Consider the following 14,629-nt stretch of genomic DNA (forward strand, 5'->3'; position numbering starts at 1 on the left):
CAAGGTATGTTATTAAGCACCAATAAATTGTACTTGGCATTCTTTTTGCAGTGTGAAAGGTCAATATTTATTCATAAACAGGCAAACCGTACCTACTACATAACCGTCCTGTTTTCAACGATAAGTTAATAAATGTTAGTTATAAAAAAGTACAATACAAATGAAATTCTAAATTCAGTTAAATGTTAACGGACGCAGTTTTTCGCATGTTTTTTTAACTTTTTTTTGTTTATAATTCAATCATTTAATCAAATAAGTTTAATCATGGCTAAGTAAGATATCATTGGCGTTATTCTGTCATTGTAATCGTATTTAAAATTTGTTTCCCACATTTGGCATTATTTAAAATACCATTTGTTATTGTTTGCAGAGTCACTTGACAAACTTGTAGTCCGGGCTATATCTGCCATGGCTTCATTTGGCTATGACACAGACCGATTTATTATTGAAATACAAGATAGGCCAGCGATTTGGGATATGCGCCTCAAGGAATACAGCAACAAAATTTTGAAAGCAAAGGCATGGGAGGAATTGTGCTCTATATTCGTACCCAACTTCAATGAGTTGGATTGCCAAGGAAAAAACAAGGCAAGTAAGTATTACATTTCATATATTTATATTCACAATATTTGATATTGTAAGTCTAGTATTTCATACATAGCTGTATAATAATGTATAATAATGTATATCTAATACATAAATGACACAAGAAATAATTTAGAAAAAAGTTTGTAACACATTACATCCTTTACTATGTCACACATTGACTTGCCCTACACTCTGTTCCCAATCATTCTATCCTGCCAAGACACTGATCCTATGCTGGAAAAGTAGTCCAAGAACTTTTCTCTTATTGTTATAGCGGATCGAGGGCATCCTGCTTGTATTGCACCATCACCACCAGTCAGACCTACAACATTCAGTGTGTTTTCAAACTGTGCACCATCCCTTTCTCTTACAAAGTTGTGTAAAGTGCAACATGCCCTGATAATGTTTTCTGCATTCTCAACATGTAAATCCAGTGGCCTATGAAATATGCGCCATTTATTTGTGAGAATGCCAAAAGCACTTTCGATGTATCGCCTTGCTCTTAATAAGCGATAATTAAATTTTTTTTTTTGTGTTGGAGATTCTTTCCCCCATAAGGGCGTAGCATGTAAGTAGAGAGGCCAAAAGCTTCGTCGCCAACGAAAACAAAGGGAAGTGGGTCCCCATTCGTTGACACTGGTTTATCGCTAGGAATGTTCAGTGTATTTTGCTGCATTTTTTGGTAGAGGTTACTGTTTTTGTAGATTGAGGAGTCTGATGCTTTACCATAAGAACCGACATCTATAAAAGTAAACCTGTAGTTTGCGTCACATACAGCTAACAACACCATTGAAAAATACTTCTTGTAACAAAAGTAGTTAGAACCACTGCCCGTTGGTTTAATGAGCCTCACATGCTTGCCATCGATGGCGCCTAAGCAGTTTGGAAACTGTGCTTCACAACGAAAGCCTTCTTAAATTTTCAGCCATTCTTCCTTTGTTAATTCTGGAAAACATGGGTCGTGTAGATACTCCCATATCGCCTTGCACACTTCTTGCACGATCCTTCTAGCGGTGGAACTCCCACACTGGAAAGTGTAATGTAGTTCAAAAGAGGAACACCCTGTTGCTAAGAACCTGAAAAGAACATTTAAAAATCAGTATATTATTGCTAAATTAAATGCATTTACTTACGTATGTGGCTATACTTATAGGGAGAGGATGTTACATATTATAACATGACTCATTTTACTCAGATTTTGACGCAACTTTAATTTAACCCAACAAATAATAATACATGGGAAAACGTGGTGCTATCATTGGAATTTTATTCATATAGTTATTTTAGATGAAGCTAGTGCGTCGACTAATAACTTTATAACTAATCTTTACATCTTACAGTTACAGATCTACAATGGAAATGGAAGAGTTTGAGGGACTCCTGTAGAAGAGAATTTACATTGTCGAAGAAAGAAAAACTGGGATCTGGCACAGGCAGTGGGAGGAAGGAATATTTGTACTTCAAACAGCTGTCTTTTCTTCAAGAAATTTGCGCAACAAAACCACATGCAGCTGAAAGTGTCGAGGATACTACAGTGCAGGGAGATGAACAAGAAAACCCAGGAGAGCCTGCACCTTCCACTTCTAAAGTATAAAGGGAGAAATCAACTGTACATTCGGATGAAAAGATTATTCTGGAAGCTTTAGCTTAGAAAGAAACCGCCCCTCACGATCATGATACAGATTTCCTTCTTGGTCTGGTGTCTGACTTCAATAGTATTCCTGAGAGTGTCAAGTTCGATGCTAAGCTTGAAATCATGAATGTGATCAAGAGGTATAAACAACATCCAGATCATCTGTATTTTACATCATATCAACAAACGGTCCCAAGTCCATATTCACATGCGAATCATACATCACACAATTTCGCTCCTAGCATCATGCATGCACAATCAACAGTACCTCAAAGCCAACCCGTACTACCCTGTACACCATCACCTGCACAACTATTTGAAACACAAGCGGTATCCCCATGGTCGGATGATTCAGTCATGAGTAATTTGTGAACAAAACACTCAAGTGACAACACAAATGTTATCATTGGAAGCATTCATAATCTTAGCGATATAGGAAAGGAAATATAGCTTTGTATTGCAGTACAGTTTCATTGAAATACAGTTTAATAAACTCACTAAAAATTATTGTATTATTTACATACCTTAATATCATGGCTAGTCTCTCCTCAGCTGGAATGCTCTTCCTTAGGTGTGTAGTGTCTTTGCGAATGTGGGGGCCAATTATGGCCAAGAGTTCGTTGAAACTTTCCTGGGTCATCCTAAAGTAGTAAAAAAATGTATAATCATATGCTCTTAAGTCACTCATTATCATGTAAATTGTCCGGGGATCAATCTCGAAGCAGTAATTGGGTGCATCCATAGCACTCTCCTACGACGGCGGCGGCGACGTCGCAGAAGTACAAGCAGTAACAGTGCCTCTTCCTCAGAGTCCATGCTGAAACTGAGATGTAGTGATATCGGTGTGGCGACCTCATGTGGAAGGGTGTTCAAAACATAACCACATGTGGTCACGACTTGTGGCTCTAAAAAGTGGCTAGTGTACTCTGGCCCGCCACTTTGCGCGGCCACTTGTGGTGCCACAGAGTGGCTAGTGTGCTCCGGGCTTAGAAAGCATGCCCATTCGTTTGGGTGAAGTCTAGTTGAGCGAAGTCATTTGGAGCGATTTCATTTGGAGCGATTTCATTTTGAGCGAAGTCTTAATTATGTCATCTTGAACGACACCTATTGAGCGATGTCGTATTAGCCGAACTTCGGCCTGTTAAATATGATACAAATTGAGCGATGTCATTTTGAGCGTCAATTTAAGTGAGCTCATATTTTCTATATTTGTTTTATTCAAAACTTTATAATAAAGAATTACAAAGTTTACCATGGAAATATAATAAAAACTAAAGTTTAGGTGAAAGATAAATAATGGAAATATATTAAGAACTAAAAGGTAAGGTAAAAGATAAAAAATATAAAATTTTTTCATATTTTTTTTTCTTATTAAAGTGTATCTAATAAACAATTACGAAGTTTATCATGGAAATATGATAATTACTAAAAGATAATTCTTTTATTTTGATAACGCACTTTCTTTTCTTACGTCTCGGTTTTCTGGAAATTATCTCAGAGTATTTAGTCCTTTGTGGCTCTCTTCCCTTCTTAAAGCCTCTATTAAGAGCCACTCCTCCGCGGAGTTATTTGTGCGAGGGAGATCCGTTTGAATCCTTTTAAAAACATTCTACCAAGATAACGGAGATTTAGGTCTTCTTATTCTCTGGTCGTGTGTCATTGGACGCCCAAGATAGTTATCTTTAAAGTAATCAAAAACATGGTCGAGGCATTCATCATAATTTTCCAAATTATGTATGGCTTCAAAGCCTCTTATGACATCATATGTAGGAAGACAGGCTGTGCAAGTCATCATTTTAATTAGCGTTCTAACATTTTCTTCCCTGGCATATTTTTCTCTCAGGCCACGTTTTTAACCTTTTTCAATATACTCTGTCCTAGATGAAAAAAGCATCCTCCTATGCTATAACTTGGGAATAGCGATTTTATTGCATTCTTTATAGCCATTTCGAAATCTATCATAACGGAAATAGGATCAAGAGAAAGCTGGATGGATTTCAATTTGGTGAATACTACTTTGTACGTTTCTTCACATTTATTAGTGAGTAAAACATATATGCAAGGTATAATACTTTCCTTTATCAATGCATGAATTGTGAAAATCTGAAAAAATATAGATGGAGCTGTTTTAAATGTCTTGTCAGCTAACCAGTGAGGATTCTCTTTCAACCATGTAAGATTTTCTTTAGTGTTAAAAATATCTATTCCCATCACCTAAACCACTGTCATAGAGAATGAAATTATCGCCCGTGAAAGTAGAGCAGAGGCATTCTGGTATAATAAAGGAATCAGCACATTGAGGAGGTGGATGGTAATCCCCTTTAGCTCTTCTCTTCCTAGATATGATAGGATTCAATTTCTCTCCAGAACCGATTTTTGCCGCCACTTCATCTGGTAGACCAGCAATGGCGGGTTATAGAATGCGTCTCATTTGATCATGAGACGCTTCAGCAGCTTTATAGATTTTGTCTTCAACTATTTCTTCACTGACTTGAACCGGCTTGGGTGCATGAGTGTTCTCCTGTCTCATTGCAAATTCTGTCTCTTTCATACTCGAATGTGGTGTTCAACCGCCCTCTGCAACCCTTCACTTCACACCGCTAAGAAATCGTAGCTTTATTCTTTCGTAAAAGAAATCCGTAATAACTAAGTGTATTTTTACCAAGTCTAGAAACTAAAATCTCCATGATGGGCTGACTTCCAACTGAATACTTAATTCGAAGTTCCAGAATAAAGAAATAAAAATAAGATATTCATGTACAAATTAATTGAACAATTGCAAACTGAGCTAACAGCTATTCGAAGAAATCTCTTAAAATAAACCTTCGCTCAAAATACCGTTCGCTCTTAATGTATCGTTCAAAAGGGTTTTGCTCCAAATGACTTCGCTCAAAATACCTTCGCTGAAAGTAACTTCGCTCTAAAGGTATAGAACCATTTAAAGTGACCAAGTTCTTGTCCCATATGATTGTAAGGGCCTGATAATTGTCTTACAGATGTTCATATTGAGCCTTAATGGCATTTACATGCTGAAACAACTCCAGTTACTTCTATCCATTTTTGCCATGCAGATATCATGCTCTGTGTCACTACTTTATCAGTAGCTGCCTCCTCTGTTATTATTGATCCCAAGGAGTTGATTAATTGTTGTGTTTCAGCACTGAATGCTCAATTCTTAATATCCTTCTCTCCTACCAATCATTAGCTCTGTTTTTGTTATGGTCATATTCAGTAATTTCCTTCCTAAGACTCCTTTTTATGCTTAAAATATTTCCTTAAATTCGTATTAATATAAATATCTGAAAATGTATGCGTATATATGCACATTTGTATATACTATTATATATGCATTTATATAGATATATCAAAAGGTGATGAATGCAGGAGTTGATGGGAGAAGTACCAGAGGAAGGCCAAGGTTTGGGTGGATGGATGGAGTGAAGGAAGCTCTGGATGATAGGAGGATAGATGTGAGAAAGGCAAGAGAGCGTGCTAGAAATAGGAATGAATGGCGAACAATTGTGACGCAGTTCCGGTTGGCCCTGCAGCTTCCTCCGGTGCCTTAGATGACCGCGGAGGTAGCAGCAGTAGAGCATTCAGAGTTATGACGCTTCATCTGTGGTGGATAACGGGGGAGGATGGGCTGTGGCCCCCTTGTCAGGCTGGGTGGAATGTAGAGAGGAGAGGTCCCCTGTTTTGTTTCATTTTTTTGATGTCGGCTACCCCCCCCAAAAATTGGGGGAAGTGCCTTAGTATATGTATGTATGTATGAAAATATATATGTACAGCAAATATGCAAATTTATATATATATATATATATATATATATATATATATATATATATACACACTTATGTACTTTTATACTTGTGTATATCCTTTCTTACATACGTAAAAACAAATAAATAGGAATATACATATGTACAGCGTGTGTGAATATATATATCTATCTATCTATCTATCTATCTATATATATATATATATATATGCACTGTATATATATATATATATATATATATATATATGCACAGTATATATATATATATATATATATATACATATATATGTATATATATATATATATATATATATATATATACACGCATATATATGTACATAATATATATATATATATATATATATATATATATATATATATATATATATATACATATATATGTATATATACATATATATGTATATATATATGTATATGTATATATTATATTCATTTAAAAGTATATGTATGTATGTATGAATATATATATATATATATATATATATATATATATATATATATATATATATATATATATATATATATATATACATTATTATTATTATTATTATTATTATTATTATTGTTGTTATTATTACTTGCTAAGCTACAACCCTAGTTGGAATAGCAGAATGCTGTAAGCCAAGGGGTCTCAACAGGGAAAATAGCCCAGTGAGGAAAGGAAATAAGGAAAAATTATATATTTTAAGAACAGTAACAACATTAAAAGAAATATTCTATATAAAAAATAGAAACTTTAACAATATAAGAAGAAAAATTACATAGAATAGTGTGCCCAAGTGTACCCTCAAGCAAGAGAACTCTAACCCAAGACAGTGGAACACAATGGTACAGAGGCTATGTCACTAGGTAGGACTAGAGAACAATGGTTTGATTTTGGAGTGTCCTCCTAGAAGAGCTGCTTACCATAGCTAAAGAGTCTCTTCTACCTTTACCAAGAGTAAGGTAGCTACTGAATAATTGCAGTACAGTAGTTAACCCCTTGTGTGAATAGAAATTGTTTGGTAATCTCAGTGTTGTCAGATGTATGAAGACAGAAGAGAATATGTAAAGAATAAGCCAGACTATTCGGTGTATGTGTAGGCAAAGGGAAAGTGAACCGTAACCAGAGAGAATGATCCAATGATGTACTGTCTGGACAGTCAAAGGACCCCATAACTCTCTAGCGGTAGTATGTATGTAAGAATATACTTATATATATATATATATATATATATATATATATATATATATATATATATATATATATATATATATATATATATATATATATATATATATACACATGTATGAATATACATATATATATATATATATATATATACATATATATATATATATATATATATATATATATATGTATATATATATATATATATATATATATATATATATATATATATATATATATATATATATATATATATATATATATATATATATATATATGTGTGTGTGTGTGTGTGTGTGTGTGTGTGTGTGTGTGTTCGAATGAAGTCACTGTGATCTTATGAAGTAGTTCATTTATTTATCTCTGAAATCACTAGTACTGGAGGTCATGCAATTCATTTCATGTAATCGCTGGAAATTAACTTTTTTTAATGTTCTATTCGTTGACGTTTTTTCTTTTTGTATAATTGTTGTTTTTATTTAACGGTTTGAGGAGTTAGGTTCGACTATTATTATACTTACAACAGTTTGTATTCATCTTTACTTATACATTTTCAATAAATAGTTTCAGGAGCTGTGGATAGAAATAATGATGGAAAGGTAAGGCAGTATATTTATATCAATTTGTACATTAGCCCTTATCGGCAATTCCAAATTTCTTTGATGCGAGATCACATTTCCCACCTCCTGACCGGCGAGTGTCTGCTTGCTAACTGATAGTCTCAATGTATTTGCTAAGAGCCTTCCTTACTCCACGTGGTTTTGGAGGCGCTGACTTCAATCGATCGGCGCAGTTGACCATTACGAGAAGTGGTTCATTCTGACCTCGTCATCTAACGCATGATTCAGAAACGGTTGACCACAGCAAAATCCAAATATTGCGTAAACTCGTGGACTTCCTCAGGCATTATTTCAGATGCTTTATCACCCAAATATCCCTCGGGCTCTGAATTGTATTGGATACGATATTCTCTCTATCTATCCTTTTAACCTTCCTCATAAAATCTAGATATAAGTTCATAAATCTACGTCAATTAGTTTTTAATGACATTGCTTAGATTTCTAATTTCCGATTATTATCTCTGCTCTTATTAAGTATTCTAAACTTTGTAGATTAGCCTTACACACACACACACACACACACACACACATATATATATATATATATATATATATATATATATATATATATATATATATATATATATATATGTGTGTGTGTGTGTGTGTGTGTGTGTGTGTGTCTATATATGCATATTTACCTATAATTCTAACAAAACTCAGTTAAGAAATAATCCTTTTAACATAGATTAATATCTTTCCATTGTTCCCTAAAATTAAAGTTCCGCACGAAACCCGTGTCAGTAATAGGATTTTAAAAGTGATTAGAAAGATACGTACAAAAAGTTACCTTCCAAGGAAATAAATACAGGAAAAACATTTTGCTGTTATTGCGTACCATCAAACTCTAAGGAAAAAGAGATTATAATTAGAATGTATTTCATTACTTAAATTGCTAAGCAAGTATTGTATCTTGTGAGACATATGACTACGGTAACCAGAGAGAGAGAGAGAGAGAGAGAGAGAGAGATTTGCAAATAGAATTTGAATGAAGGGTATTGAAATAAACTTTCACTTTGTTCATTGATCATCTTTACGAATGCTGAATGGTAGTTAAAAAATATAAGCTTAAGGCCATGAGAGAGAGAGAGAGAGAGAGAGAGAGAGAGAGAGAGAGTGAGAGAGACATATGTTATACGAGTAATAATTGACTGAGGCAGTTCCATGAATACAATGCATGACATTATCTTTACAAAGGAATTTGTGATGGAGAGGAATGCTAGTTTATACAAATGATTACTTCATTATTCTTCAATTAAGGTTTGAAATCGAATAGCTGTCTTAGATAAAAGATTTAATCATGTTTTATAACCCTTTAGTACTATAGGATTATCCCTTAATACTTGACGCCATATATCACTTTGTCCAAAAGAAAAATGGCGTTAATTCCAATGTATTTTCCCTTGATAAGCTATCTGAATTTTTTATTTTTAGTGAGAGAGAGAGAGAGAGAGAGAGAGAGAGAGAGAGAGAGAGAGAGAGAGAGAGAGAGAGAGAGAGATAGAGCCCACTAATGCATGAACATTCTGAAATTTATTTTTATAAATGTATTTGAACATTTGATAGAACCAATTAACTATCACAGAATACTTTCAATGCAACAGTATATGGATATTTTAATTCAATGTAAGTTTTTCGTTTTGAAGTGAATCGTTCTCACGTAGCTGAAAAGGAATCATTCAACACATTGAAATATTGGGTGAAAATCGCACGAAAATCGCTTTAGATATCATTAACTTTTGCGGGTCATTAGCCTCACATTAGTCATCATTAACTTGTGCGAAAAAATTATTGCACCTCTGAATAGTAGAGACATTGGGTTGGATTCGATTTGGACAGGTGCCAATAATGCATTAGCACACAAGGATTAATGACTTCATTCGTAGCCATAAGGATATATACTTTCCTATTGATATAGATTTATAGGTAACAAATCCAAAGATTGTGATGGCATTATTACTGGTTTTAATTATGCAGAAAACTGACACTGATATACAGAAGTACGTGGAGTAATAGAGTAATGCAATTTACTTTGTTTCTGTTGCCGACGGAATTAATGTAATACTATGGTTTTGATTGTGTTTATTAACCGTATATTTAGATAACTGACAAACGGCCCTTGATAAAACCGTACATGGATAAATCTAAGGATTGTTATCGAGATAATTCGGTTTTGGGATGGATTAGTTAAAACCAAGTGTCATGTCAAATGTGACTACTTTAAGAGAGAAGGCTTATAGGCTGCTCAAATATTTCATAGTAGTCTGATATTTGTAATATCCGTTTCAAATATTGCATCGTGTATTCATGTATAATGAATAAACGCAATTTCTCACATGAGTTTCTCTATTCACTGTTGGGCGACTTTGCCGGAGGAATTCGCCGATTGTTAAGTATGATTTTCTTGTTTATTAATATTTATCGAGTAATTTATGATCTATTATCAACACTTCTGTTGGAAATATTCGTGATTTTTTTATTTTGGAAATCAACAATTTTCCAGACTTGGAATGGGCGAAACTAATAAAAAAGGTGGTTTCATATTGATAAAACTCGAACCTAACAGCGGGTGTTTATTTCTTTTTCTCCTCAACATCACTCTCCACTATATAATAAAGAGCAAGGGTCTGTCTATCTATCTATCTATCTATCTATCTATATACAGTATGTGTATATATATATATATCTATATATATATATATATATATATATATATATATATATATATATATATATATATGTATATATATATATATATATATATATATATATATATATATATATATATATATATATATATTCTTATCACGCTGAGCAGCATTGCTAAAATTGACTATTCGGTCTCTCCCCGGCCCTCGGGTAGGGTGTGTTTGTGTGTGTGTGTATGCTTGTGTATGCGCGCGCGTGTGCTTGTCCATGTGTCTGCATATCTAAATATTTAGCCGTCAATTTTCACGTGCCACGTACACTAGTAACTTCATAAAAGAATTTACCTGGAAGTTTAGTTTTCCTTCCTGCCTTTGAACTTGAATTTAATATTGCACGTTGCTGAGAGAGAGAGAGAGAGAGAGAGAGAGAGAGAGAGAGAGAGAGAGAGAGAGAGAGAGATCCATGTCTCTAGATTACGTAACAGTTTACACTATCATTGTTCTTCAGTCTCTAATTCTCTCAACTTCGAATCTACAAAAGCGTGCAAATAACTGATATGTTTTCTTGTATTCCCATTCATTATCTGCGATTTCCTTCCATCCAGAAAATATACAATGGTCTTTTCATCGTCTCTTTAGTATAGTTTTTCAGGCATCGTTTTTTATCTCATTTTTTTTTTTTTTTTTTTTTTTTTTGCACATCCTTCCTTGTCTTAATTACCAATTGCTTCATTTCTATCTATGTGTCCCCTGGGCTTTTGCAACTTCCGTCCATTAACTATGAACTGTGACAGGATTGAATTTATCCTTTTTATATCAGTCATTCTATCTTGGCCATCATTAATGTGTATTTCATAGCCATGTACCTTTCTTTATAAGCCATAAGAGAGAGAGAGAGAGAGAGAGAGAGAGAGAGGAGAGAGAGAGAGAGAGAGAGAGAGAGAGAGATGGTATCTGTTGTAAGTTGTAAAAGGTAACTCTGAAAAGTAAAAAAAAAAGAATCCTAGTACAAGTTAGACTTCCAGCTATTTCCAATAGTGATATATCCCTATATCCTCCGGGCACACGGATATACCAGACTTGGGAAAAGATGAAGACAAACAAGAAGAAGAAGAAGTGTTTACAATACCCTCATCAAACCCATTGTAATTTTCATGCAAACCCGGTAAACACAATTGCTAACGTTTGGTCATCAACCAAACGACGTTTTAATTAGATTCCACAGTACAACTAATTCAGGGAGAACAACAAAGAACAGTTTAACTAACTGGCGGTGGGCGAGTGTAAGAGTCATGTATAAGAATTTAAAATATCTCTCTCTCTCTCTCTCTCTCTCTCTCTCTCTCTCTCTCTCTCTCTCTCTCTCTCTCTCTCTCTCTCTCCACACTGTAGAATAATTGGTTCACATTCGTAATTGTCGTGGTGCTTTCCTGACTTTGTCATCGGCAACTCTCTTTCCACGAGATTTATTGAAAAACAAATGACTTGGCATTTTGTAACATCGCCTGAAATGTCTATAGGTGTTCTGGATATTCGTTAGGACCGTTAGATTACCTCCAGTAATATCTCAAATGGCCTTGTTAGCACAATAGTAACGTGTTAGCCTAGCATTCGCATGGCAGCCGATTGATCCCAGCCCTGGACCGTGAGTTCTAGCCGTTTACCTAGGGTGGCCAGTGTTGTGCCTGGGCACCATAAAGAGTGGGGGTGGGGGGTGGGGTGGGGGGTGGGGGGGCTTGTGCTTGCCCGGCCGACGTTCCGGTGAGCATCTATTCTGATGAATCTGGAACTGAATCCAGAAACCTTTAATAAATTTTAATGTTGTTCATGAGATTAAAAGATTAGACAATTACACAACGATACTTTCAATAACAAAATATCAACCAGATTCATCTTGAGTTTCTGTTGTTCATAGCTGTTCATGTTCAATCTAAATCAATGTAAAATAACGTTCAAGAAATAACAAATTGTTGTTTCACCTGAATTCAATCTTCTCGTGAAAGGATTGCAATCACAACCAGGTAACTTTTTAATTCAATATATTTTTAGCTCGTTTTTAGGCAATAATATATAAATAACGTAAAATCTTCAAGTCCGTTTCATCGATTTAAAGTGGACGATGACAGAGCTTATGTTAAATATTGCAATGAATAATGAAGATATTTTTCACCATTATAGAATATCTGATTCCAGACTTTGAAATATTTGATAAATATTTTAAAACGTTTTATTACATTTTGAGCCTCTAATATATTTATCATTTGATTAATGAATTATAATTGATAACAAGTTGGAAATTCCTGAATGATTTGTTCTTCTGAAATGCTATTATCCACTTTAATCAAGTAATTTGTTTTGTAAATAGAATGATACAGAAATCATGAAAGTATTACTGCAATCAATTATCATAATGTGTACAAATACATCTTTAAATGAAATTTCTCATTAGAAAATTAGATTTATTATAAAATACGATCGATGATGATATTAAAATGGTGGACAAGTCATTGTAAAATTTTCAATAAAAAATACGATAATAATCGCTGACATTTTTGTTATGAATAATTGGCTGATTTCAATTTACTATATTCATTGACTAAGTATATTTCGTCGATAAAATGCAATTTATTAGGAAATATTTCCCAAAATATCTTTTGCTACGCATACGTAAAACCATCGCATTTCTGAATCAGCTCAAATTATGGGAAACATTCTGAGTTGTTAATTTAGACTTTCATTTGACCATGAAATCGAGCATCATTCACCTCTCTTGTATTTTAAGTAATTCTTTATCCATTCCTTTAGCACGGCTCCCCTTCTTTTCAGTAAAGTTATTTTGTACCGGTAGTAAAAGGTATCTAATCTGTCCTGCTGTATTCAATTTGGTTTTAATCTCTTATTCAAGGCTGATCGCCTCTTGAGTTCCTGTTGGGAACTTCAGCCCTTCTTCTGCTGCAGCTTAATTGGATTGCATCCAAAGGAAACTGCGTCTTTCCTTCAATCTTCCCATCTCCCATTTTATCCCTTCCTTCTGAACCGTGCCTGATTTGATTACCACTATGTCGAGGTTTTGAGGAATAATATGTTTGTAATGTACATTATATATATATATATATATATATATATATATATATATATATATATATATATATATATATATATATATATATATATAGATAGATAGATAGATAGATATTTTCTAGTCAAGCACAGTGGTATTGACAGAATTATATCTACTTGGTCTTTCCCTTTTCCTTGGATAAGGGAGAGAGAGAGAGAGAGAGAGAGAGAGAGAGAGAGTAGTCATACCCTGGTGTTTTTGCTTTTGTGTGCATATCTATCTAAATGTTCAGCCACCATTTATGACGGGTTACATAAACTAGCAAATATATATTTACACACGCACACACACATATATATATATATTATATATGTATAAATATTTTATATATATATATATATATATATATATATATATATATATATATATATATATATATATACAGTATATATCTATACATATCTATCTATCTATCTATCTATCTATCCATATATATATATATATATATATATATATATATATATATATATATATATATATATATATATATATGATTATATATACAATTGCAATTTTTTTTTTGGTTACAATGATCTCTGAACTTCTTTATTTATGGTTTGTTTCAGGACTATTTCCGTATGGGAAACTTTGAAAAAAAATTTCCCCACATGGGTACAGATTCCAACTAGAAACCTGATTAATACTCCATTTTTAGAAAGGCAGTTTCAATTGGTGAACAGATACTTTTTATTAGAAGTGACTGGACCCAAATGTAATGACGTTTGAGCAGGTTTTTTTTTTTTTTTTTTAAATAATATTTGTTTTTACCTCTCTTATTTTATTTTAATTCTCAGGCACCCAAGGGCATCTATGAATTCATGGCTCATATCTCTTTCTAGTGCCAGCTCTCTGGAGCTTAACTATTGCTGTCTGTATGGAGACGGCAATGGCTCAACCCAATTTTAAGTTCTAACCTTCCTGTGCATTGTCATCAGCCACATTTCTCTCGGTCTACCACGCCCTCTCCTACCTGGCAGCTTTCATTTAGGTACATCCTCCCTTCTTAAAATAGACCTATGTCCCATCCATCTCCACATTGATAATCTAAC

General features: G+C 33.7%; 1 pseudogene; it reads left to right on the plus strand.

Annotated features, from left to right (window-relative positions):
• The first annotated feature begins 376 nt into the window (after positions 1–376).
• Positions 377–2,709, plus strand: LOC137650549 (uncharacterized; annotated as a pseudogene).
• Positions 2,710–14,629: the final 11,920 nt, after the last annotated feature.

This window comes from Palaemon carinicauda, chromosome 12, assembly GCF_036898095.1.
Source record: "Palaemon carinicauda isolate YSFRI2023 chromosome 12, ASM3689809v2, whole genome shotgun sequence".
NCBI lineage: Eukaryota > Metazoa > Arthropoda > Malacostraca > Decapoda > Palaemonidae > Palaemon > Palaemon carinicauda.